At 50.5% G+C, this 26,752-nt stretch overlaps 1 long non-coding RNA gene across 2 annotated transcripts; it reads right to left on the reverse strand.

Annotated features, from left to right (window-relative positions):
• Positions 1-266: 266 nt before the first annotated feature.
• LOC129467843 (uncharacterized) lies at positions 267-24,554 on the reverse strand. 2 transcript variants are annotated; one of them, XR_008652489.2, is made up of 2 exons: positions 24,198-24,554; positions 267-539 (listed from the first exon to the last, which is right to left on the reverse strand). It is a non-coding gene; the product is annotated as an uncharacterized lncRNA (long non-coding RNA). The 2 variants fall into 2 exon arrangements; XR_008652490.2 differs by having other exon boundaries at positions 24,137-24,554.
• Positions 24,555-26,752: the final 2,198 nt, after the last annotated feature.

A 26,752-nucleotide genomic window follows, 5' to 3' on the forward strand; every position in this document is an offset into this window, starting at 1 on the left:
TTAGATATAATGTATATAAAGTTCCTGGTTCCCACAAAACACTCAATAAAATGCTGCTTATTTATTAACATCAGCCTAATACTCAAAAAAAATTGCCTGGAAAACAAATGTTCAGAAGCACCCTACCACAGAGGCTAAAAATTCAGAGCCAGAAACTCAGAAAATATTCCTTAATTGTAGAAGTTCAATTGCAGCAGGAGGTTATCAGTTACAAGGGCTGTATTTCATTACAGATCCAGCCGCAGCTCAATAAATTAAGCAATCACTCAGAATAACATGTTGCTTTAATCCCCTCTCTTGGAGCGGTTTCAAGTTGTTTGGTTTTATACACGCTCAGCCCTGAAAGGGGACTCATACTGGGCTCATTTCTTTCCCCTCAATTCATCAGCCCCTCTCTGGAAACATCTTTGCATCTCCCAACCAGCAGGAGAGAGGATTCCAAGCCAAGCAGGCCTCCTTTTATCAAAACTGGAGCCTTTTCCATCCTCTGGCCTTGACGTGTTCCATGTTTCATTTGCTGAAATTACTGGCAGGTTTATCTGCAATGAAAAAAAAAGACACCTCTTAGCAGCCCAGTTCTGGGCATGTAGAGAGAGCTAACTCTCGGCGGCTTTTCCATTCTCATCTTCTCTCAAGTGGTTTATAATCTCACAGTAGAATTTTGTTTCCCCTAGAAACTTGGCACGGGAGGTGTCAGCCTAGGAACATATTTGTTTGTGTAAATTAAAAGAAGAATATGTTTTGACCATATTTAAGTTCTAACTGCACTAAAGAAATAAATACCGACTTGCACAACGCTTCTCGCTGCCGCACGGTTCTGGCTCACCTCCCCAAACGCTGCCTTTGTTAATAAAACCCACACTAACAAGAGCTCTAAATAGCTTATCTCCTCAGACAGCTACAGGAACATCAGAGGCCATGTCTGCCCGACCCAGGCCCACATAGAAAATCCACTTACCTCATTTGGGATTTGCTTCTCCTGACACACCACATTCTTGCTGGGGTAGAAAAGGGTATCAGAAACAGCACCCTTACCAATGTAGGTTTGTTTTTTCTTGGTGGGGAAGGGACAGGGTCTTACTTTGTCACCCAGGCTGGGGTACAGCGGTACAATCACAGCTCACTGCAGCCTCGACCTCCTGGTTCAAGCGATCCTCCTGCATCAGCCCCCCAAGTAGATGGGACTACAGGCATGCGCCACTATGCCTGCCTAATATTTGTATTTTTTATAGAGACAGGGTTTTGCCATGTTGTTCAGGCTGGTGTTGAACTCCTGAGCTCAAGCCATCCTCCAGCCTCAGTCTCTCAAAGTGCTGGGATTACAGGCGTGAGCCACCAAGCCCAGCCTCTACAGGTACACCCTTGATGTGCACGTGAATGATAACCTTTTGAAGGCCCTGGGCAATAGCTGTAGAAATTTACAATGCACACCTCTTGGCTGGGAGCAGGGGCTCACATCTGTAATCCTAGCACTCTGGGAGGCGGAAGGATGGCTTAAGCTCAGGAGTTCAAGACCACCCTGAGCAACATGGTAAGACCCTGTCTCTACTAAAAAATACCAAAAAAAATTAGCTGGGTGTGGTAGTGCAGGCCTGTAGTCCTAGCTATTTAGGAGGCTGAGGCAGGAGGATCACTTGAGCCCAGGAGGTGGAGGTTGCCGTGAGTCGAGATTGTGCCACTGCATTCCAGCCTGGGCAACAGTATGAGACTGTCTCAAAAAACAAACAAACAAACAAAAAAAACACATCTCCTCTGACTGACAAATTCCACTTCTAGGAATTTATACTACAAGTATTCTTGGCCACATGCCAAAGATTATAGATGTTTTAAAGGCAAAATCCTCGAGTTAACTGAAATGTTGGCCAGTAGAAGACAGGTTAAGTATGCTGCGATGCTAGAAGTCATTAGAAAGAATGAGGTGGGTCTAAGAGCTGTCGGGATATATTGTATACCCCCAACTTTCTTACCACTATGAGCCAAAAAAAGTGCACGCTTTCAAAATTTATAAAGATTGTGCAAACTGCCCACGGTGGTTATGTCTTATAAAGTGAAGTTGGAGTTAAAGAAAAATTGCAGGGCAGGCGTGGTGGCTCAAGCCTGTAGTCCCAGCACTTTGGGAGGATGAGGTGGGAGGGTTACTTGAGGCCAGGAGTTCGAGACTAGCCTGGGCAACATAGTGAGACCCTGTCTCTAAACACAATAAATGTAAAAAGGCAAATCGTCCCTTTATTTCCACCTTATTCTCTTTTGTATTTTTTCTTACTATAGGCATAATTTCATTTTTAAAATTTGGGATAATTAAAGCACATACAATGGTGTTTAAAAAATCATTTCCACACTCTGAGCTGTAGTAATAATAACACCGCAATGATACTCTCTTTATTGCATGCCTGCTAGGACAATGGAGTTGGGGGGAGGTGAGAATCTCTGCTTTTCTGATTTATTTATGCAGATAACCTGCAGTAGGCTAAATGGCAGCCCCCAGAGAGATAGTAAGTATGTCTGCTTTCAAACTGAATCACTGGAAAAAGACTGATTAAGGATCTTGAGAGGAGGCATTTGTTCTGGATTATCCAGATGGGAACTAAATGCAATCCATGTATCCTTAAAAGAGAGAAGCAGAGACCAGGACAGAGAGAAGAGGAAGGTAAGAAGACAGAGGCAGAGACTGGAGTGATGCGGCCACAAGCCAAGGAATGCCAGAGCCATTAGAAGGTGGAAGAGACAAGACACACATCTTCCCTAGTGTGCCTGGAGGGAGTGCAGCCCTGCTAGATTTACAACTTCTGGCCACCAGAACTTTGAAATGAATCTGCTGTGTTAAGCCCTGTAGTCTGTGATAATTTGTTATAGCAGTCCCAGGAAAAAAAGATATAACCAGACTTCCCTTATACCTATTAGAAGCATGAAATGCAGAGGTACATGAGAAAACAAGTTTGGTAGACCTGTGTATGTTGGCAAACACAAATAATCCATTCATTCCAGATACTTACTGAGCATCTATTAGGTGACAGACACAGTTCTAGGTGCTGAGGATACAGTCAGCAGAGAACACAACAAAGATGCGTGCCCACGTGGAGGTGACATTTCAATGAAGGAGAAATCAAAATAAATAGAACACGGAGGAGAGTGGATGGTGGTAGACGGTGCTACAGAGAGTGAGAAAGCAGAAAAGAGGGACCCGGGGGTCAAGGAAGGGGTACTGGAGTAGACTGGAGTAGAGGCTTGGAGGTGGTGAGGGCATGAGGTGTGTGTCTACCTGAGGGCAGACAGGTAGAAAAAGGAAAATAGGGATGGGGCATGGTGGCTCACGCCTGTAATCCCAGCACTTTGGGAGGCCAAGGTGGGTGGATCACTTGAGGTCAGGAGTTCGAGACCAGCCTGATCACCATGGTGAAACCCATCTCTAGTAAAAAAAATATATATATTATATATTATATATTTAATATATAATATATATTATATATAACATATAATATATATAACATATAAAACATATATATAATATATAAAATATATATATATACACACACAAACACACAGACACACAAAATTAGCTGGGCATGGTGGCGCATGCCTGTAATCCCAGCTACTGGGGAGGCTGAGGCAGGAGAATTGCGTGAACCCAGGAGGCGGAGGTTGCAGTGAGCTGAGAACGCGCCATTGCACTCCAGCCTGGACAAAAAGAGCAAAACTCCATTAAAAAAAAAAAGGAAAAAGGAGAACAGGTAGACAGGTATAGGGAACGAATACAGAACTTGAGCCTATGAGTGCCACATTGGTTGGACTAGAGAAAAAATAGGAAGGAACTCCCTTTTCCCCCCCTTCTTCCTCCCCCACCTCCCTCCCATACTTGCTACCTGCCTGCTGTGTACCAGGGCCTGAGGTACTCAGATGAGAATGAGGCCTCTTCCTCAAGCTCGATGCCTTCCCTCGTAGGGGAACAGTCATAAACAAATCATTACAAATATAACGTGGTAGGCGTCACAGCAGAGGCCAGGGCAGGCTGCACGCGCAGGCCAGCGTGGGAAGGTGGGTTTGGATTGAGGTTAAGGTTGGGGAGGTGGGAGTAAATTGATTAGGGCAGGACTTGAACTCCCAGCACATGTGTTGAGCTGCAATTCAGCGGGAAATTAACAGGAGGGGCGGTGGTGAACATGCAGATGGGTCTGGGATTCTTTTATTTTTAAGTACAGCTGGCACATCGGGACAAGAATATAAGTTCTGAGAATGACGTATCCCTTTCAGTTCTACACAATCCATGAAAAGGAAAACAGTTCCCAAGTCCTGAATTGGGACACTGTGGGTTGCAGACAACAGGCACTGAAGTTGATCTGAATGAGGTAGAACGAGGGATTTATTCACTGGGTAGCTACGATGAGGAAAGGGGAGAGGCTGTATTGCTCTCTAGCATCCAGGGACTGGAAGCTCTGGGTTCTCTTCCTGCCCTATCCCCCTCACTTCATCTTTCATTTCTCCTCCTCTCTGCTTATTGGCCTTATTGTCTGAGGCCACTGGTAGTGCCAAGTCCACCTCTTTAAGGCCTGGATGCCAGAGAGGAGGAGGCAGAGAAAGAAATACCCTCTCCGCAAGCTCTACAGACAATCTTGAATTTGCCCTGCTTGAGTCACATGACTACACCTGGAACAATTGCTGTGTCCCCGCTCAGAAGTGGGCTGCTATGATTGGTTATGACAGGTCACGTGTCTACACATGGACCAATTACTGTAGCCGAGGAACAAGTACCGTGGGCGGCCATTTTTGGCCATCTTCCCATGGTACGGCAGGTCTGTTATCAGAAGTGGGGGAGAGAGTGCTGGCAGGAACAGAGAGAGCCACCTGCCTCCCTCAGGGCCTTCTGACTGTGTTACTGCTTCATTCATTCTGCTGGGAATTGTCTCAATCTTGAGCCAGACTCTGCTTTAAGATCCCACTCTGGGCCAGGCGCAGTGGCTCACGCCTGTAATCCCAGCACTTTGGGAGCCCGAGGCAGGCAGATCACGAGGTCAGGAGATCAAGACCATCCTGGCTAACACGGTGAAACCCCGTCTCTACTAAAAAATAGAAAAAATTAGCCGGGCGTGGTAGCGGGCGCCTGTAGTCCCAGCTACTCGGGAGGCTGAGGCAGGAGAATGGCGTGAACCCGGGAGGCGGAGCTTGCAGTGAGCCAAGATTGCGCCACTGCACTCCAGCCTGGGCGACAGAGCGAGACTCTGTCTCAAAAAAAAAAAAAAAAAAAATCCCACTCTGGTTGTCTACAAACCCCAGAGCTGCTGGATGGGATTTACTCAGACCTGTTGCTGTAGTTCTTTTTTGTCATTATGCGATTTTGATCAGATTTAAAATGGTTTTTTAGTTATTGGTTTATGGTTGCCTCTGCCCATAAGTGTCAGAACCTTATCTGTCTTGATTACGATACAGCTCATGTCCCCAGCTCAGTCCCCAGCGCCTATGTACAGTAGGTACACAGGTAGTGAAATGAATGAACATCCTCCAGAGAACAGGAGGAGCTGCACAGTTCTCATCTGTTCTCAGTGAGTCCCTTTCTGTCACCCTCTCCGCTCCTTTCCCAGTCACCCTATACCCCTTCGTGACAAGGCTCTGTTAGTGTAAGTACATCTTGGGTCCTGTTAGTCTGAGTCCCTGGATGTCAACCCAACACACACTGGAGGTTCCGAATCTCTGGGTGTTTTGAGTAAAGATGATCCTTTGGCAAAGCTAATGGAGTTCTGTCTGAGCTCAGAGGGATTGGGCGTCATGACTGGTTGGCAATGTCTCCCGTGGCCACCTGCCATGTTGGGCATCCCTGGTCCTGCTCTGTGTCCTTTGCTAACCAGGGGACCTCTGTTTTTAAGACTGCAGCCCTGTCATCTGCTGGGATATCACAGTACACTCAGAATCCAGGACAAAATGGTGTGGCCAAATAAAACAACTGTGGGCGCTTAGGGAAGAAGGGAAGAAGGCTTAAGACAAACTTTTTTTTTTTTTGAGATGGAATCTTGCCGTCTCCCAGGCTGGAGTGCAGTGGCGTGATCTCCGTTCACTGCAAGCTCCACCTCCTGGGTTCATGCCATCCTCCTGCCTCAGCCTCCCGAGTAGCTGGGACTACAGGTGCCCACCACAACGCCCGGCTAGTTTTTTGTGTTTTTAGTGGAGACGGGGTTTCACCATGTTAGCCAGGATGGTCTCGATCTCCTGACCTCATGATCTGCCCACCTCGGCCTCCCAAAGTGCTGGGATTACAGGCGTGAGCCACTGCACCTGGCCAAATGGTTATTCTTTTTTTTAAGTGTTCATGACCCACATGTCAGCTGGGGTCATCTTATTTTTGGAAATTCAAATGAAATGGGCTTGAATCTTGTCCCACATGCCAGGGAAGACCCAACTATCCTTGGACTCTTTCCAGGGATTGGAGGTGAGGGGTGCTTCTGTCTCACCCAGACACCTAAGGCTCTATAAATTCCTGCATCCCCTTAATCAGTTCTGCTTGGGCACCTTTTTCCTGGCCTCAGGAGAAGGCTAGCCGTCATAGCCATCAGAGGCATGGAACGTGTGCAGTGACACAAGCCCACGCTGTTGCTGTCTTCAACTTTATAATAATTTTTGAACAAAGGGCTTCCCGTTTTCATTTTGCCCTGGGTCCTGCAAATTAGGTAGCCAGGCCTGCCCCACTCAGGGGCTGCTCCTTTCCTTCCCCACATTGATTCTGCCCCAATTCCTCCATTCTCCCCAAATCCCGTCCCACACAAGGATGTGGGTGCAGGAGACTTGGAAGCTTTGGGACAAAAGAAAATGTTGAGCTCTCAGACAAAGAAACAACATCAAGTGCGATGTTTGAGCTGCCTCTAAAATACTCAGTGGGAAACAACACAGGCAAAAGCTGAGAAGTGTCGAACCTGGATGATGAATACTGGATGCTTGTTACATACCATATACTACTATCAGGTATGGTGGGAAATTTCCATAATACATAGTGATAGGGTTTTATTTATTTATTTACAGACAGGGTTTGGCTCTGTTGCCCGGGCTGGAGTACAGTGATGTGATCACAGCTGACTGTAATCCCAACCTCTTGGGCTCAAGTGATCCTCTGGCCTTGGCCTCCCAAAGTGTTGGGATTACAGGTGTGAGCCATCACTCACAATTTAAACTATAATACAAAGTTTAAAAAGGCAATAAAGCCAGGCACGGTGACTCACGCCTGTAATGCCAGCACTTTGGGAGGCCGAGGCAGGCGGATCACAAGGTCAGGAGATCGAGACCATCCTGGCTAACATGGTGAAACTCCGTTACTACTAAAAATACCAAAAATTAGCTGGGTGTGGTGGCGGGCGCCTGTAGTCCCAGCTACTCGGGAGGCTGAGGCAGGAGAATGGCGTGAACCTGGGAGGCGGAGCTTGCAGTGAGCTGAGATGGCGCCACTGCACTCCAGCCTGGGCGACAGAGCCAGAGTCCATCTCAAAAAAAAAAAAAAAAAAAAAAAAAGCAATAAAGGCCAGGCACAGTGGCTCATGCCTCTAATCCCAACACTTTGGTAGGCTAAAGTGGAAGGATCACTTGAGCCTAGGAATTCAAGACCAGCTGGCAACATGGCAAGACCTCATCGCTACAAAAGATAAAAAATTAGCCAGGCATAGTGGCACGTGCTTGTGGTCCCAGCTACTCGGGAGGCTGAGGCAGGCAGATGGCCTGAGGTCAGGAGTTCAAGGCTGTGGTGAGCTGTGATCGCGCCACTGCACTCCAGCCTGAGTGACAGAGCCAGACCCCGTTTCAAGAAAATAAAAACAAAAATTAAAAATAAAAAGGCAATATATTGAGACTTGCCCCTGGCAGTCCCTCAGAATGTTAAACATAGGGTTGCCTTATGGCCCAGCAATTCTACTCTGACCTATATGCCTAAGAGAAATGAAAGCATCTGTTTACACATGAATGTTCATTGCTGCATTATTCATAGGAGCCAAAAAGTGTAAACAACCCATATGTCCATCACTGACAGTGGATAAACAAAATGGTGGCCCATCCATAAAATAGAATATAATTCAGCTGTAAGAAGGAATGAAATTCTGATCCATGCTACAGTGTGGCTGAACCTTGAGAATGTCCTGCTAAGTAAAAGGATCCAGTCACAAAGGACCGCATTAATTGTGTGATTCCATTTATAAGAAATGTGCAGAATAAACAAATCCACAGGGGCAGAAAGTAGATTCGTGATTGCTCAGGGTTGGGGGCATTGGAGGATTAGGATGCGGGATGGTTCTGGGTTTCTTTTTTTTTTTTTTTGAGATGGAGTCTCACTCTGTTGCCCAGGCTGGAGTGCAATGGTATGATCTCGGCTCACTGCAAGCTCCACCTCCTGGGTTCAAGCGATTCTCCTGCCTCAGCCTTCTGAGTAGCTGGGATTACAAGTACACGCCACCACGTCTGGCTAATTTTTGTACTTTTGGTAGAGACGGGGTTTCACCATGTTGGCCAGGCTGGTCTCAAACTCCTGACCTCAGATGATCCGCCTGCCTTGGCCTCCCAAAGTGCTGGGATTACAGGCGTGAGCCACTGCGCCTGGCCCAGGGTTTCTTTTTCAGTTGATGGTGTTCTAACATGGATTGTGATAGTTGCACAACTCTGTGTATACACTCAAAGACATTGAATCATACATGTTAAATGGGTGAAGTGTACGTTAAGTGAATAATCTCTCAATAAAGCTGTTTAAAAAAAGAAGTCACACCTTCCTCTCTGACCCTCCTGCTAGGAATCCTTTGTTTTTTGTTGTTGTTGTTGTTGTTTGTTTGTTTGTTTGTTTGTTTTGAGGCGGAGTCTCGCTCTGCTGCCCAGGCTGGAGTGCAGTGGCGCGATCTCAGCTCACTGCAAGCTCCGCCTCCCGGGTTCGCTCCATTCTCCTCCCCAGTAGCTGGGACTACAGACGCCCGCAACCACGCCTGGCTAATTTTTTGTATTTTTAGTAGAGACGGGGTTTCACTGTGTTAGCCAAGATGGTCTCAATCTCCTGACCTCGTGATCCGCCCGCCTCGGCCTCCCAAAGTGCTGGGATTACAGGCGTGAGCCACCGCGCCCGGCCAACTAGGAATCCTTTGGCTCCAGCTCTCTGCCCTCTTGGGAAATTCCCTCTTTCTCTTCTCCACCCTCTCCCTACACACACACACACACACACACACACACACACACACACACACACACCCCTGCCATTGTGTCTTAAGCTATTTTCAGCCGGGCATGGTGGCTTACGCCTGCAATTCCAGCACTTTGTGAGGCTGATGTAGGAGGATCACTTGAAGCCAGGAGTTCAAGACCAGCCTGGGCAACGTAGTGAGACCCCGACTCTATAAAAGAATAAAAAAATTAGCCAAGAGTGGCCAGGCGCGGTGACTCAAGCCTGTAATCCCAGCACTTTGGCAGGCTGAGGTCAGGAGATCGAGACCATCCTGGCTAACACAGTGAAACCCCGTCTCTACTGAAAATACAAAAAAAAAAAAAAAAAAAAAAAAAAATTAGCCGGGCATGGTGCTGGGTGCCTGTAGTCCCAGCTACTCAGGAGGCTGAGGCAGGAGAATGACGTGAACCCGGGAGGCAGAGCTTGCAGTGAGCCAAGATCGCGCCACTGCACTCCAGCCTGGGAGACAGAGCGAGACTCCGTCTCAAAAAAAAAAAAAAAAAAAAAAAGCCAAGAGTGATGTTCATCTGTAGTCCCAGGTACTCAGGAGGCTGAGGCAGGAGGATCACCTGAGCTCAGGAGTTTAAGGCTGCAGTGAGCTATAATGGCACCAGTGCACTCCAGCTTGGGCAACAGAGCAAGACCCTGATTCTAAAAAAAGATTTGTATTCTCACTTTAAAGAAGTGGCTTCCACAGGCAAAGTGAACCACTGAGGTATTTTTCTAAACTACAACACTTTCTTTCCTCTTTAAAAGTTACTCAGTTGACAGCTACTAAAATTACAATGTTGAAATCCCCAGGGTATTCTATTGTGGCTGTCACTAAGAAATCCTAATAGATCTAATTTCCAAGAGCTGCAGAATTCCCTCAGAGAAGGAGGAGCCAACTTAACCTCTCCAGAGACAGTGGTCATCTGTTCTGAAACCTAACTTTGTCACCTCACAGGTGGGGAGAAAAGAACGTTGCCAGGGCCAAGTTCATGATGTTCTAACTGAAGGAGAAGCTTTTGCTCTGGAACAGGAGTCAGGAAATATGGCCTGTGGGCCAAGTTTGGCCCACTCCTTGTTTTTGTAAATAAAGTTTTATTGCAACACACAGCCACATCCATTCGTTTGTGTACTATCTGTGGCTACTTTTGAGTTAAAATGCCAGAGTTGGCCGGGTGCGGTGGCTCACGCCTGTAATCCCAGCACTTTGGGAGGCCGAAGGGGGTGGATCACGAGGTCAGGAGATTGAGACCAGCCTGGCCAACATGGTGAAACCCCTATCTCTACTAAAAATACAAAAATTAGCTGGGCATTGTACCCTAGAACTTAAAGTATAATAATAAATAAAAAAATAAAACACCGAGACAAAAAAAATTAGCTAGGCATGGTAGCGGACACCTGTAATCTCAGCTACTCGGGAGGCTGAGGCAGGAGGATCACTTGAACCAGGGAATCGGAGGCTGCAGTGAGCCGAGATTGTGCCACCACACGCCAGCCTGGGCAACAGAGCAAGATTCCGTCCCTCCCATCCAAAAAAAAAAATGGCAGAGTTGAGCAGCTGCAACAGAGACTGTATTGCCTGCAAAGGCTAAAATCTTCACAATGTGGCCTTTTACGGAAATGGGCTGCTGACCCTTGGAATGGAAGATCCAGGCCTGAGCCCCAGTTCCTCACATGCCAGGTGTGTGGCCTTGGACAAGTCAGTGCATCTCTCTTTCCTCATCAGTAAGCTGGAGATAGCAACAATCCCTTTTTATATGTTGCTTATGCAACTGAAATGACTTCATACAGGTGCAGTACCTAGTACATACAAAGCATTCAATACGTATCAATGGTTATGATGTTATTTAGAAAGTGAGGACTGCTTCTGCTTCACAGCATTATTTGAAACAATGGATCATGCCTGTGCAAAGAGCTGGCAAAGAACAGTATAAATATACATTGGCCAGGTGCGGTGGCTCACACCTGTAAACCCAGCACTTTGGGAGGCTGAGGCAGGCAGATCACTTGAGGTCAGGAGTTCGAGACCAGCCTGGCCAACATGGTGAAAACCCATCTCTACTAAAAATACACAAATTAGCTGGGCGTGGTGGTGTGTGCCTATAATCCCAGCTACTGAGGTGAGGTGGGAGAATCACTTCAACCCTGGAGGTGGAGGTTGCAGTGAGCTGAGATGGCACCACTGCACTCTAGCCTGGGCAACAGAGTGAGACACTGTCTCAAAAAAAAAAATTTTCTTATAAATATCTTCTAGGCTTTTGAAACCATTCTTTGCTTCTTAGTACCATTTAGGAGTTTTGAATGTCAATAAACTTCCAACTTCAGAGGAAAAGGGACCTTTCCTTCAAACCCTCTCATTAACCAGTTCAGCAGACCATAACCCCTGACCCCCCGCTGGGTCTTGAACCTGCCTGAACTAACATCCAAGTATTCTTTGGGCTATACTCTGCCTCTTCCCCACTATAGGCACTCGAGAAGCCAAGCCCATATGCCTTTATTTTTAATTTATTTATTTTGAGATGGAGTCTCACTGTCACCCAGGCTGGAGTGCAGTGGTGAGATCTTGGCTCACTGCAACCTCTGCCACCAGGTTCAAGCGATTCTCATGCCTCAGCCTCCCGAGTAGCTGGGATTACAGGTGCACGCCACCACGCCCGGCTAATTTTTGTATTTTTACTAGAGACGGGGTTTTGCCATGTTGGCCAGGCTGGTCTCAAACTCCCGACCTCAGGTGATCCACCTGTCTTGGCCTCCCAAAGTGCTGGGAGCCACCGCGCCTGGCCTCCATATGCCTTTAAATACTTGTGTTACCTTTGAACCCCCCACCAGAGCCCGTTAAGCAGAAATCTACTCCAAGGTGTGAGCACACAGGTTTCGAGCAGGGGGAGGGTCTTAGGGGACCCTCAGGGGCTGTCCAGAAGCCTACTGGGGGATGGGGGGTGGTGATTGGGATGATTGACATCTGACACTGCACCAGTGACTTGCTTCCCTGGAAGGTGTCATTTAAGTAGGTTGGGTCCGGGGAGATACGGCAGTCTCCGATTCACTGGCTTCATGTTAAAACTATTAACTGAACATCTAACACAGACCAGGCCCTGAGGATACAGCAATGAAGGAGTGATGCGCTCTGCCCTTAGCAACTGCCCCTGCCTGCCTTTTAATGGTGGCAATTCAGCCCGGTAAGGAGTCTTCATATTCTCTCAGGATCTCAGTCTTACTACAAAACACCATGCTGATGACTTGGAAGATGACTGTGGGCCTGACTGTGTGATATATGGCTGGTAGGAATTAAGAGTGACACCTCTGGAGTGCCTTAGATCAGGGCAGGACTGGCTACATAATTTGCAAAATGAAAATTTGAGGCCCCTAGTTCCAAAGTTATTAAGGCTGGGGCAAAATTATTAAGGTGGCACTATCACAGCTCACTGCAGACTGGACCTCCTGGGCTCAAGCCAGCCTCCCCCTCGTCAGCCTCCTGAGTAGCTGGGACTACCAGGGCATGCCACCATGCCTTGGGTCATTTTTTTGTTTTTGTTTTTAAAGAAATGAGAATGTGGCTATGTTGCCCAGGCTGGTCTCCAGCCCCTGGTCGCAAGCAATCCCCATGCCTTGGCCTCAGAGCAGTCAACTAAGCGCGGGTCCCAGCCCCTGGAAACCAGCCCTGCATCTGAGGTCATACTGCTTGCCCGCTGGTTAACCTTAAATACCTCTCTTCACCGGCCTAAGCCTCAGTTTCCCCAGCCTCAGATGTCAGTCAGGCTCACCTGCAGGTTGGTTGTGGCCATTAGGTGAGATGAGGCCTGTAAAGCGCTTCGCACGGAGGACAGGCTCGGCCACATTACTGATGTTCCTGGCCTGCTGTGGCTGGCGCATTTCATCTTACAATAATAGTTCACATTTATTATTCTTATATAATAGCTAAGACTTATATAGCACATCGTCAATGTCAGGCGCCGTGCTTAGTTCTCTACAGACGTTCATGTATTTCATCCTCACCACATCCCTATGCTGTGCCCTAATATTCTAGTAACTGTAGATGGGGGGAACTGAGGCACAAAGAGGGCAAGTATCTTGGCAGAGGTCACCCGACCACTCAGTAGAAGAGTCAAGTTCAAACACAGGACAGCTGGCTCCCGGGTCTCTATTCTTAACCCTACCTATTGTTGGGGCTCAGAAAACGATACCCCAAAATATGGCTCTTTGATGTGCTGAACTGAAGCAGCCTCAAGGTCTCTCCAACACCACCACCCCCGCCCCCACCCCCAATCCTGTTTCTCCATCCTCTGTCCGTCCCAAAGCATAGGAGGAGCCTGCTGGAGTTCCCTTATCTACCTGGAAACCACACCCGCCAAAGAGGAACACAATTGCCTTGGACTCCTTCCCTGAAATTTCATTAACCAGAGATGAAAACTCATATCACAGAGGAAGAGAATGAAATGAAACACCGCACCTGGAGCGCAGACGGACTTCATCCCAAGCTATCATCTGTCCTCCGATCCCATTCGACTCCCTAAAGGAATTATTCACTGACCGTTGTCCCAGCATCAGACCCATTCATTCCTCCTAAAAATCATTTACTACCCCTGAGAGTGGCCGCATTTCCCCCATCTCCCTTCTATGACGGAGGTATTTATTTATATTTTTATATTTTTTTGAGACAAGGTCTCAGTTACCCAGGCTAGAGTGCAGCGGCGTGATCTCGGCTCACTACAACCTCTGCTTCTGGGGCTGAAGAGATCCTCCCACCTCAGCCTCCCGAGTAGCTGGGACCACAGGTGTGCACCACCAAGCCTGGCTAATTTTTTTTTTTTTTTTTTTTTTTTGTATTTCTGGTAGAGACAGGGTTTCGCCATGTTGCCCAGGCTGGTCTCAAACTAGTGAGCTCAAGCAATCCACTTGCCTCGGCCTCCCAGACTGCCAGGATTACAGGTGTGAGCCACCGTGCCCAGCGATGGACTTCACTGGGTTATTGGATAATCATTCTGCTGCCACTCCCCTGGCATTTATGCATGGTGAATAAATTCATATGCCTTTTTTTTTTTGAGACAGAGTCTCGCTCTGTCGCCCAGGCTGGAGTGCAGTGAGGCGATCTCGGCTCACTGCAAGCTCTGCCCCCCGGGTTCAGGCCATTCTCCTGCCTCAGCCTCCCGAGTAGCTGGGACTACAGGCGTGCGCCACCTTGCCTGGCTAATTTTTGTATTTTTAGTAGAGACGGGGTGTCACCATGTTAGCCAGGATGGTCTCGATCTCCTGACCTCGTGATCCTCACACCTCTGCCTCCCAAAGCGCTGGGATTACAGGCATGAGCCACCACGCCCGGCTCATATGCCTTTTTCTCCTATTAATCCACTTGTTGTCAGTCATTTCTTTGGTAAAAATTTTTAAAAAATAAATATAAAATAGGGACAAGGTCTCACTATGTTGCCCAGGAAGATTTTGAACTCCTGAGCTCAAGTGATCCTCCCACCTCGGCCTCCCAAAGTGCTTGGATTACTGGAGTGAGCCACCATGCCCGGCCTGTCAGTTATTTTTAGCAAACTTTTAGAGGGTGAAGGGGCAGCCTTCCCTTGCCTCCTATGCTATGTGTTCTGGGAGTTGACTCATGACAGACATGTATGCATGATCCCTTCCTGAGATCCTAACACCAAGTATTCAGTTTGAAATTTTCATCGTAACGTGGGATTATTTTTTTTTTTCCTTTTTTTTTTTTTTTTTTGAGACGGAGTCTTGCTCTGTTGCCCAGGCTGGAGTGCAGTGGTGCAATCTCGGTTCGCTGTAAGCTCCGCCTCCTGGGTTCACGCCATTCTCCTGCCTCAGCCTCCCGAGTAGCTGGGACTACAGGCGCCTGCCACCACGGCTGGCTAACTTTTTTGTATTTTTAGTAGAGAGGGGGTTTCACCATGTTAGCCGGTATGGTCTCGATCCCCTGACCTCGTGATCCACCCGCCTTGGCCTCCCAAAGTGCTGGGATTACAGGCGTGAGCCACCGCGCCCAGCTGGATTATTTCTTTGATTCTTTTGTCTGTCTCCCCTGACTCAACTGTGAGCCCCATGCGGGCAGGGGCTGTCTGGCTCCCTGCTGTACCTCCAGCACCTGGCACCCAGCTCAGCACACATTAGGGCCTCAGCAGCCATCTGTCCAGGGAAGGAAGGGCAGAAGCAGTGTCTAGCCACAGCAATCCGACAGAAGCAACAGCCACAGCTCTCTTGAGTTTCTAGACTGTGTGATTTACAAGCTTGTTCTGGGCAGGACTCGGTGGCATGCACCTGTAGCCCAACCACTTTGGGGGGCTGAGGTAGGACGATCGCTTGAGCTCAGGAGTTCGAGGCCGCAGTGAGCTATGACTGTACCACTGCAATCCAGCCTGGGTGACAAAGAGAGACCCTGTCTCAATTTAAAAAAAAAAAAAAAAAAAGGTTGTTTTGGGGGAATCTCCAACAGCTCAAGAAACCATCTCATCGGCTCCAGGCTTTTCTCATTTGAGGTCCCCCGACACTGTGCAGGTGGAGAGATTTAAGGGGCTCCTGAGAGCCCAGCCCCCATCCTGGCAGGCTGCAGGGGGTGGGTGGGGGGTGCGTTCTGGCAGCAGGGCCGGCAGCTGTCTGCAGGCCTCTCGGTGCCTGCCCTAGCTGGCCAGCGGGGGCCCGCTGCCACCCCCCACCCCATGACGCAGCAGAAAGTGAAACCAGAGTTGGCCCCTCCCGGCTGGGACTGATCACCCACTGTTGCCCTGCAAAACCACAGTCCCAGGGGGCTGGTGGGCAGCTGGCGCCCAGGTCCGGCACAGTGAGCCCTGTCAGGCAAGTGCCCCTAGAGGCCAAGGGAGGTGTCCTGGCCAGAAAGGAGGGTGCTGAGTCATCATGACCCTAAAACGAGAGAGAAATCTGAGCTATGGATCAACGCAGGGGTGGGGGGTGAGGGGTCCCAGTGGTGTTGGTGAGCAGGGAAGGGTGGTTTCCCGACCCCCAAAAGGAAGATGTGTGACACCCAGTTTTGTCATGCTGGAGCCCTCTACAGATCTGAATTGGCAACTCCCCCATCTCCCCCCACCCCTCCCCACACCGACTGCAGGAGTGCGGAAAATCCCTGAGATAAACAAGAATTCTTTAAAAGTGGACCTCTGAAACTTTACACACGACTTTCTTGATTTCTGTCCCATCCTCAGGGCACCTGTAGTTGCTTAATATTTTTCTTCCAAAAAACCCACTCTTTTTTGTTTAACTGACATCAATTGATGGAAAAAAAAAAAGGGCCCCTGTCTCCCGACTCTAAATGGAAAACCAACCAATTGCCTGAAGTAGAAATCAGCGGTGCAAAGAATACCTACTAGAATAATTTTCACCTTTAGCCGGCGCCGCTTAAAATCAGAGATGTGCAAATCAGACTTGGGAGACATCTATTCCGAGTTACAGGTTTCATGCCTGAGGAGCTGGTGGCTCAGAGAGACTGACTCACTTGTCCAGGGTGACACAGCAAGAGAGGCGCAGAGCTCGGGCTGGAATGCAGGCCTGGCTGATCCCAGAACCCCAGGCTCCGTGCTGGGCTGCTGTCTCCCCACCCATGAATTCCTCTGCGTGTATTCATATTATTACTTCCCATGTATGCGTGGACTCCCCGATTTTCAAAGCACCTTCAGAGCTTATACAACGTTAGAGCTTATTATATATAACATTGGATACATCCAAGAACCCTTTGAAGCCAGAGCAGGGGGTGCTGCCCCTCCCTTGGTGTATGGGGAAACTGAGGCAGCGAGCGGGGAAAGTGTTCTGTCTCAGGGAGCTAGCAGGAAAGCCAGGACTGCCCAGGGCCCCCTGCCAAGGCGATGATCCCGGAGGCCCTGGCTGCAAGGACCAGGCCTCGTCAAACAGGTAACACTTGTTTCTTTCTGCTTTCCCTACCTCCCCCTACAACCCCCCAGAGCAAACGCTGACGCTCATGGGGAGCCACAGCTGTACTCCTTCCCAGGCCAGATCTCAGCGTCCGCTTCTGGAGGGCAGAAGCACATTTAGCAACCAGTGTCTGCGCATGGCGTCTTTCAATTTTTCACAGTGATAACAGGTTTTGAGCACAAGAAGGCATCTACCAGGGAGCCAGAAGGCGCTACGGCAGAAGAGTTTGGGGAATAGCTTTCTCTCTTCTTTGAGTTGCTGGAGGAACTCCGAGCTGATGTCTTTCTGGCCCAGGGACCCCCGAGGAATACTGCAAGAGCAATAAGGATTTTTAGGGGCATTATGATAGTGGAATGGAAACACATCTGCCCCCAAAAGTCCCTCATTTTCCCTGCGGTAACGAACCAGCTGGCAGGAAGTGGTAGCTCTCAGAGCACCAAGAGCCAAAACTAAAAAGGAAAAAATGTACAAAGTTAGAGCAAACTTTAAACAAGTGAGCGCTTTCATGGTGTACGGTGGCTCCGTGCAGACTCACGGAACGGACCTTATCTTCTCAATAATTGGCTAAATAGGTCTCAGTGCAGCAGCTTCCATACAGACGTGCTCAGAAAACCACAGATCTGGAATCCCAGAGCAGGTTCCCAAAATGGATACAAGGATTATTCCCTAAAGCCAGGCGCATCATAGGAGACGCAACGTTTCCCCCAAACTTCGAATGACTGTTCCAGACCCTCATTAATGATCTAAGTGAACAACAAATCCTTCAACACCTCCTCCTCTGGAATGGGAGAAACTTAGTCCCCTTGGAAATGCTGATGAAAATATCTGGTTTCCACAACACGGACGGAAGGGCTAAGGCTTGGGTAGGGGAGTTGAGTGGTTATCGCTGGTGGGGCAAAAGGGGCAAACTGGCTGGGCGTGGGGGCTCACGCCTGTAATCCCTGCACTTTGGGAGGCCAAAGTGGGAGGACTGCTTGAGGCCAGGAGTTTGAGAACAGCCTGGGCAACACAGTGAGACCCCCCCAGTCTCTGCAAAAAATAGCCAGGCGTGGTGGTGTGCGCCTGTAGTCCCAAGCTACTCAGGAGGATGAGGCTTCAGCCCAGGAAGTTCAGGCTGCAGTGAGCCATGCTCACCACTGCACTCCAGCCTGGGCAACAGAGTGAGACACTGTCTCAGAAAAAACGGGATGGGTTTTACTGCTAAGGTCCTGGGTGCCATCTCTTGGTTCAGCCACTAAGATCTGAGGACTAAGGAGTTCAGGGTGTCTTCCCCAGGGCATATGACCTTTGAGGCCCTGAAGGTGGGTGCCCCCTGTGCCTGCCAGCATCCTCAGAGCCGGGAAAGGGTTAACCCCTCCACATGGCTGACACCAGAGGAGGAGCTTACTACACAGGCTGGGATATCACACTGGGCCATCTCAGAGGAGAGGGCCTGAAAACAGCCTCTGTGAGTTCTGTGAATGGAAGTGGATTCACTGCCTTCAGATTGAGAATGGGGTGAAAAGGCATCCCCATACAGAACCGACGCCCCAGTCGCTAGCTGGCTCCTTGGCACCCGTCGCGTGGCCCCGAAGCTCTGGCAGGGACTCTGGGCATCTGTACCATTGAGCACCCGGCCATCTCGGCCAGGCCTGTGAGGGAGCGATTCTACCCTTGACATGTGACAGCCGGCAACTAGGGCCCAGATCTCTTCTTTCAAGTAGCACCTAAAATATTCTCCGGGTGAACCTAGGGCTAAATACGGCATGGCCTACAAGTGCCGGGTCTGGACCTTTTAACACCATTCTAAGATACGATCGAGAACCCACAAGGCCTTTGGTGGCCTGGAGTCCAGTTACTGGGGCCAAATGGGAGTCTCACGGGTTTGGCTGACTCAGGGCTGGGTGCAACCTCCTGGAGCAGGCACATGTTGGTGCCAGGGCAGAGAGGCTGCAGACAGTTTTCTTGTGTGTTTGAGCCCAGAATGCCAGCCCAGTTCTCACTCTGGGCCGACCCCCAAGGTGGCTTAGTTGGTGGCCCCTTTTTCTGTCCACCTGGCCCACTTCTTTCCACTTCCAGCCTGCAGCCCTGCCCCTCCTGGCCTAGGTTTTCCTCCCAGCCTGATCAAAGCAAAAGGCTCAGCTTCCAGGTGGGAGGCCTCACGGAGCTGGAGAAGAGACCAGCAAACACACGCACAGTAACTCAGATGTGTTATGTGTTGTCTTGCTGGCTGGGAGCTACGCCTCCTAGGCCCACCCCAAGTCGAAGGATCGCAGCCCTAGTGCTCGAGAGCAAGGGCTTGGGGCTGGGCTGCAAAAGCTCAGCTTTGCCTCTGAATCTTCTAGAGCCACGTTTGCACTCACACAGGACAGATTTGCTCTGAGACTGTGGGATAGCCTCATCTATTCCCCTTTGAGCATTTGTAAAGCAAAGTGGGGTTCTGCCCTCGCCAGAGCCCACAGGGTCACCAGGCTATTAAACCCTGCAGAGTCTCTGGGGAGGCTGCCTTTGAGAGCCAAATACCCCATCTTCTGGCTGAACTGCTGCAGGCTTCGTCCCGGGAGGAAAGACCCCCAGGCACCTGTCTGGACTTGTCTGGGCACCAGTAGTGGCTCTGAGGCCACATCTGGGCCTCAGCTGGCAGAGGTCTGGGCTGTCTTGGGCACAAATGCCAATGCCAACAGGCCCAGCACTGATCTCACACGATTCCAGCAAGAGAGCCTAGATTTTTGCACGTCTCTGAGAAAACTGTCACACCACACCGCACAGCTAACCTTAGGGGCAACCAGCCACTAACTCCCCTCCCTGCCCAGGCGAAGTCCCCTTTGCTGCAGTGGTGCAGCATTTCAGGGACACGGAGAAAGAAGTTTGGTTTGTGGTTCCGTAAATTCAGATGGATGATGTAAAATCAGAAACCTTATTTTAAAGCTTGGTAAATATGTGCATATGTCCCCTACAACTGGGGACGCTGGAAAGGCAGCATCTGAACACTGGCTGCTTTGAAAAGAGGTCATGAGAAAGGCAGAAGGGGTCAGCTGGGCATGGGGTGATGGAGGGAACCCCAAGTCCACTCCTTCTAAATTCTTTCAACGTCCATCTCTTTCCCTGAAGAGTCTGCTTGGCTACTAGGCCTGAAAAGTATGTTATTTATATGTTTGTGAGCGTCAGGGTTTATTTTCACCTGTTCCAGATACAAGAAGCAAAAAGAACTCTACATTTTTCTGTTTGGGGTGCTCAGGCGAGAAAGAAAATGCCTGCTTCAAGTAATTGATCAGCAATGTTTTGTTTGTACACGCACTTTATTCTGGTGAGTGATTTTAAGTACCAAGTTTACCTTAACTTTTCACTGCATTCATTTTTATCCTCATGGCTAAAATAGCTGTATTTGCTCCACAATCTAAATTAAGGCAGGGTGAGCTGATCGAGTTTTAGGAAGCTGTAGTTGATCTGGCAAGAATTTCCATCTTTCTGTTAACATTAAGTTGGGGGGTTGCTGGGAAGGGAAACAGAGAGTGTTCCCTTGGAGGGACTTTTCCAAGTTTCATTGGTTTGAGTCACCAACGCATATTTTATTTTTAACGAAGTATCATATTCATTGCAGAACCACCTCTAAATATTTTACTCCTGGCCATACCGTATTCTTTTCTATGGAAACATCTTTTTTGCCTCTCTGAGATCAGCTATGGCTTGGGGATTGCTAAGAACAAAATTCAAAGTTGCTTGTGTTTTGTTTTGTTTTTTCTTAAATCCACACTTCTTTGGGGGTTGGTGGGGGTGGGGAGGGAACAGCAACTGCTTAATGAAGTTTCTCACACAGAGGCAAAAAGAGAAAAGTCAAAATGTATTCGGTGTATCCAGCAGTTCCATGTTGAATTTTTTTTTTCCTTATTGGTTGAGGGGGGTGTGTGGGAGGGTGGTGGGAAGGATCTGAAAAGAAGCTGTGATTCTTTGCTGAATTAATGATGACTTCTCACTGCAAAATGCTGATTTATAATCTCTTCACCATACTAGACTGTTTCCAGACTCAGAGGGGGGTTAAAGTTTGCTAAATGTATTCATAATTACATGCACAGTTTCAGACGGCTGAATATAAGTAATGCTTGTGCTGTTGCGAACGCTCACCATTAAAGCAGAAATTGTTTCACATTTAGCACTAAATTCTGTCTGATTTTGCACACTTAACAATTCAGTAATTTTAACATTCGGCTTCGTCGCCTCCATTATAGCTCAGTATCTTGGAGAAACAGTCAGTGTTCCGGCCTCGTTAATTCATGTAAAACACCCTATTTGTAGAAGTATCATTAAAGGCTAATTTGATGAGATATCCTTATTTAGCAAAGCAAATAGGATTTGACAGTCAGCTCCGGGTGGCGATTTAGCAAAGCACAAACACAATTCACAACGTGACAATTTCCCATCCACGCGCCTCGCTGGAATTGTGGACTCCTGAAAATTGTGCTGTTTCATCGTGTCCCATACTAAAGAGAAAGAACTCTGGAAGTAAAGAACTGTTTTTGCCAAGGCAGCACAAATGTCATCTGTGTGTACATGTGCCATGTCTTTCAAATCCTAAATCTTGTATCAAGAACGCTGTGTTCAAAGGTTTTTTCCAGGTACAGCTCACTTTTCTATTCCCTGCTGTGTAGACTTAATTTAAATCTAAACTTGCAAATAACTTAGGATGTGTGAAAGTCTATATAGGTTACAACTATATAGGGTGTGTGTGTGTGTGTGTGTGTGTGTGTACACACAACTGAAGGTTAATGTTCTGCAAAGGGGATTTATACCCACTACCGTTGCTTTAGAGACTTCTCCTGAACGTATTATCCAGCCTTCTATAAAATGCCTGGCTGGGTGCAGTGGCTCACGCCTGTAATCCCAGCACTTTGGGAGCCTGAGGTGCGCGGATCACGAGGTTAGGAGATCGAGACCATCCTGGCTAACACGGTGAAACCCCGTCTCTACTAAAAATACAAAAAATTAGCCGGGCGTGGTGGCGGGCGCCTGTAATCCCAGCTACTCGTGAGGCTGAGGCAGGAGAATCGCCTGAACCTGGGAAGCAGAGGTTGCAGTGAGCCAAGATCGCGCCACTGCACTCCGGCCTGGTCGACAGAGCGAGATTCCGTCCCAAAAAACAAAAAAACAAGACAAAAAGAACGCCTTCAACAGCGAAGTAGCAAAGAGTTGCAAAGAAATGTTGCAATTACAGGTGGAAGCAAACAGCTGGTTTCTCCTAATTTAACAAACGTAAAGACAAATCTAATGTCATTACAATTCATCATTTCAGGAGCGCCTTATTTGGGGGCTTCAAACACTTTGCCACAACTGACATTCTACTAATTCCTTTCCAATCCAATCCTGTCCCTTAAACCACTGTGGGGGTGGTCGGGGGGATGTACTTTGTCCTCCCTGCATCGTTTTTCGGCCTCCCAAGGAGAGAAGCCCTTGGAAAACACAGTAGGTTCGGCAAACTGAGAACACACACTTATAAGAATACCGCCCTCGAAGGGACCTTTTAGTTTTATGGAAAGTAGCAAACCTCCCCCTCTTTCCCCGCCCCCCCGCCAGCCGGGTTTTAGACGCGCTCCCTGGGGGTGGTAGCTCTCTGCCCTCACCCTCCCGGGACTGCCGGGGCCTGAGTCCCTCGCTGTCCAGAATGACCCCAAAAGCGGGACTTTGAGGGCCAGTTGGATAAAACATAAACTCATCTCGCCCTCAAAACCCCGATTCTGAGACCACAGCCTCCAAAAGCCTCTTTTCCCAAGGAGTGAGTCCCCATTCACGGCTGACAGCACCGGGGCAGGCCGCCTTTGAGGCAAGAGTTTGGAGAACCCGGATCACTGAAGGAATCGTTACTGGGTGTTCCCTCGGGGCGGCGGTTCATCTCACCAAAATTCCAGGGGATCGCTGTGGGAGGAGGGGACATTTGCCCACACCATGGCTGAGGGCAAGAGAATCGCTTGATCCCCGGGTGTCTCTTCCCTCCCGGAGCAATCACCAATCTCGCCCAGCAAACAGGCCTGAAAGCTTCCCAGACAACACGAGGGGTGCCCCAAACGTCCCTTAGCAGCGGATAAATCGGGTGTCCGAGGTGCCTCGTACAGTTCCCCCCACCCCATCTCCAGCTAAATAAAGTTTGGTTATTTGTGTCCTTAATCGTCTCTCATTAAAGTCAAATTCGCTGCGCGCCCAAGTTGGGGGAAATGATTTCCATTTTAATAGCTCAATTAGCCTCTAGGTTCTGGAAAGGCCACTCCCCCACGCACCTTTTCTCCTCATTTTAACCCCCCTCCCTTTTTCACAACTTCTCCTAAAAATAAATTATAAATATGGATGTGTCCTCAGAGGACATAAGCGGCGCATTCCAACGCTCCGCTTGGTGGGGATTGGAAGCAAAGAGAAACCAGAAACGCCACTCCCCCCCACCCCCAAATCAAAATGCCTTTTTCTTTTTTTTTTCTAACTTCTTTTTCCTAACTTGGTGTTGCCTCGGGCACAGACACCCCGCTCCGCACCGCGGAACCTAGTTTTTTTTGCCACCGTCCTACAGAGGCTAAAGCCAACGCGCCAGAGCTGCCTGCTTCTCGGGGGGAGGAAGCAGACAACTTTAGGGGGCGGCGGTAACTCTGGGGACGGTGGTTCCAGGCTGGTCCGGAATCCCCGGGGCCCGGCCCCCGCAGGCGCCGCCGCCCATGCCAGCGGGGCCCGGGCGCACGTGGAGCGGCGGGCGCGGCCGGCCTGCTCCGCGCGCGGCATTGAGATCGGGGTCACGCAGCGAGTCAGTTTCCCGAGCGGGCTTTCCGGGGTGGGGGCGGGGACGCGGACGCTCCACCGCCTAGTCAATTTCCAAGCCCAGGCACGAGGGAGGCTGGGGGCGGCCTCGCCCCCTTCCTACCTCCCGGCTTCACACGCCCCTCTGGGGAGAGGGGGAGGGGTCCGAGGGGGAGCCGGAGTGGCGGCAGCGGCGGCGGCGATCGCAGCCCAGACAAGCGTCTCGCGCCGAGTCCCGAGAGAACCGCGCGCTCCCCCGCCGCCACCTCCCCGCTCCCGTTCCCACCCACCCCGCAGACAGCCGCCCCACACCCCTTCGGCCCTGGGGGCCTGGGCACCCACCTGCCGCGATCCCTACCCTGGCTGGCGGAAGGTGCCAGGCGGGAAGAAGGGGAGCACTCACCGCCGCTGCCGCCTCCGGGGGTGCACGGGCACCCCCACCCAAGGCTGCGCCTTCCCGGGCTCCGGGCAGGCGTGCGCCGGGCGGGGGGCGCCCCGCGGGCCCTGCAGCCTCCGCCTCGATTGGAGCCCAGCCTTAAATCCTCCACCGTGAAGAAGAAGGGTACTTCCAGAAAAAAAATCCGCCCCTCCCCAGACGAGATCCAAGTGATGGGCGGGGAGCGTAGAAAATCCTTTTCTGCAGAGAGCGCGCAGCCGACCGGGCTGCACCCGGCCTCCACGGTCCGCTGCCGCCACAAAGCCGCGCCCCCGCCCCCCCCAGCCCCCCCAGCGCCCTATGGCCGGCCCGGGGCGGGGGCTGGGCCAGCCCGGGGTTGGCCGCGCTGGGGAGGCGGCGGCGGCAGCGGCCCAGGCGGCAGGGCGGCTCCTCCCCGGCCAGGCAGAGAGGGCGAGAGCCTGGAAGCCGAGCGCGCCCGCCCGGGTGGGGGTGGGGGTGGGGGTGGGGGTGGGGGCGGGGGCCGGGGTGGGGGCCGGGGTGGGGGTGGGGGCGGGGGCCGGGGTGGGGGGGCGCCTTCTTAGAAGCCCTCGCCAAATATAGTCAGCGGATAGGGGCATTCCTAGAAATGCGGCGGCGACGTCAGCCTCGACCTGGGGGCGGGGGGCAGAGCCCGGGGTGCTTCAAACAGGGGGCACGGAGGAGGGGTAAAGAGTCCCCACTTCCACTACCACCGCAGCCCAGAGACGAAACGGAGGCCGGGCTTCCCTCCCGAGGGGCGTGCGGAGTCCTCCAAAGGCGCTTGAGGTATCCGGGAGCTAGGGGCGCATCCACTGAAGATTCAGACCCGGTCTGCCCCCCTCTTTCGGGAATACCCAGTGCCAATGCCAGCTGGCGCTTTTGGCCCTTCCCCCAATTTTCAGCACCTCCCGCCCCCCCCTCCCCCCCGCCGCACAAACACACACAACCCCCGTGAACAAACAGTAAAAGTAGGAGCAGCACCGAAGCCTCTTACACCCACCCCATGACGGTCTCTCACCTCCTCTGGGATGGCTGGAGTCCCCCGGATCCCCAGGGTTGAAACTGCACAGACACGCTGTGTTCCCAAGAACTCCCCCAAATACCAATCCAGCTTCGGGCCAGAAAATAAAGTTGTGCTTCCTCCTCCCCAGTCCAATGTCACTTTGTTGCTGCTTCCGGGGCTAAGGGCTCTTGGAGAGGTGCTGGAACTTGGGGGTAGGGCATAAGGGTGTCCCCTCCACCTGGCAAAGATCTGGCCTCTGGTGCTGACACTCTCACCAGCCATAGCTGTAATACTTTTCATTTCCCGCAGTAAGGGAGATGTCCCCCCCCCGCCCCAGCAGCTCATCCCCTTCCTAAAATCTGCCCCCCCACACCCCTGCCCAGGGACCCCCAAATCCATTGCAGAAGTGGCCCCTCTTTCGCAAAGAGAATCCACATAACTGAGACATGACTTGTCCCTCTCCACCGCCCAGCCTCTCTGCGCGAAAACGTGACTGGCCTGAACCTCCCAGGATCATAAAAAATGTATTTTGCTGTCCTCTGTTGGCCAACACGGGTCACACTCATAAAACACACCACCCAACCTAGCGGGCAGTCCTGATGCCACAGAGGAGGTCCCAGGGACCCCAGCCAGGGGGAGTGAGCTGGACTCCTCTCCTTCTGCCCGTGGTGTTCCTGCCCTCTCCATCCTCTTTCTTTTTTTCTTTTTTCTTTCTTTCTTTTTTTTTTTTTTTTTTTTTTTGAGACAGAGTTTCGCTCCTGTTGCCCAGACTGGAGTGCAGTGGCGCGATCTCGGCTCACTGCAACCTCTACCTCCCAGGTGTAGGCGATTCTCCTGCCTCAGCCTCCTGAGTAGCTGGGATTACAGGCACGCGCCACCATGCCCAGCTAATTTGTGTATTTTTAGTAGAGGTGGGGTTTCACCATGCTGGCCAGGCTGGTCTCGAACTCCCAACCTCGGGTGATCCACCCGCGTCGGCCTCCCAAAGTGCTGGGATTATGGGTCATCTTTCTTATCTTGCAGCCGATGCACAGTACTTGCTCATGTCCCCTTTTCCTCATTGGGCCTTAATTCCAGAAATCTGGAGGGATTTCTTCCTTGCTCTAGGGGAGGCAAGGAAGGCTGTGTTTACTCTGGACCCGGGGTGGGGGGGGCACGGGGACCTTGGGATGGTTTTTCCAATGGCAACTTGGAGAGGAAATGTAGCAAAAAAAGGCCACAGGGGATCACTGATAATGACAGCCCTCATTCCCCCCACCCCACCCCCAAGACCTAAGCACGTGAAGAATAGTAACTTACTGAACTTACCCATTTTCCAGACGAAAAGACTGAGGCCAGGCCAGGAACCGTTGGCTCATGCCTGTAATCCCAGCACTTCGGGAGGCTGAGGCGGGTGGATCATTTGAGGTCAGAAGTTTGAGACCAGCCTGGACAACATGGTGAAACCCCGTCTCTACTAAAAATACAAAAAAGTTAACGGGGCATGGTGGTGAGCACCTGTGGTCCCAGCTACTTGGGAAGCTGAGGCAGGAGAATGGCT

The sequence above is a fragment of the Symphalangus syndactylus genome, chromosome 18 (assembly GCF_028878055.3).
Source record: "Symphalangus syndactylus isolate Jambi chromosome 18, NHGRI_mSymSyn1-v2.1_pri, whole genome shotgun sequence".
NCBI classification, from domain to species: Eukaryota; Metazoa; Chordata; class Mammalia; order Primates; family Hylobatidae; genus Symphalangus; species Symphalangus syndactylus.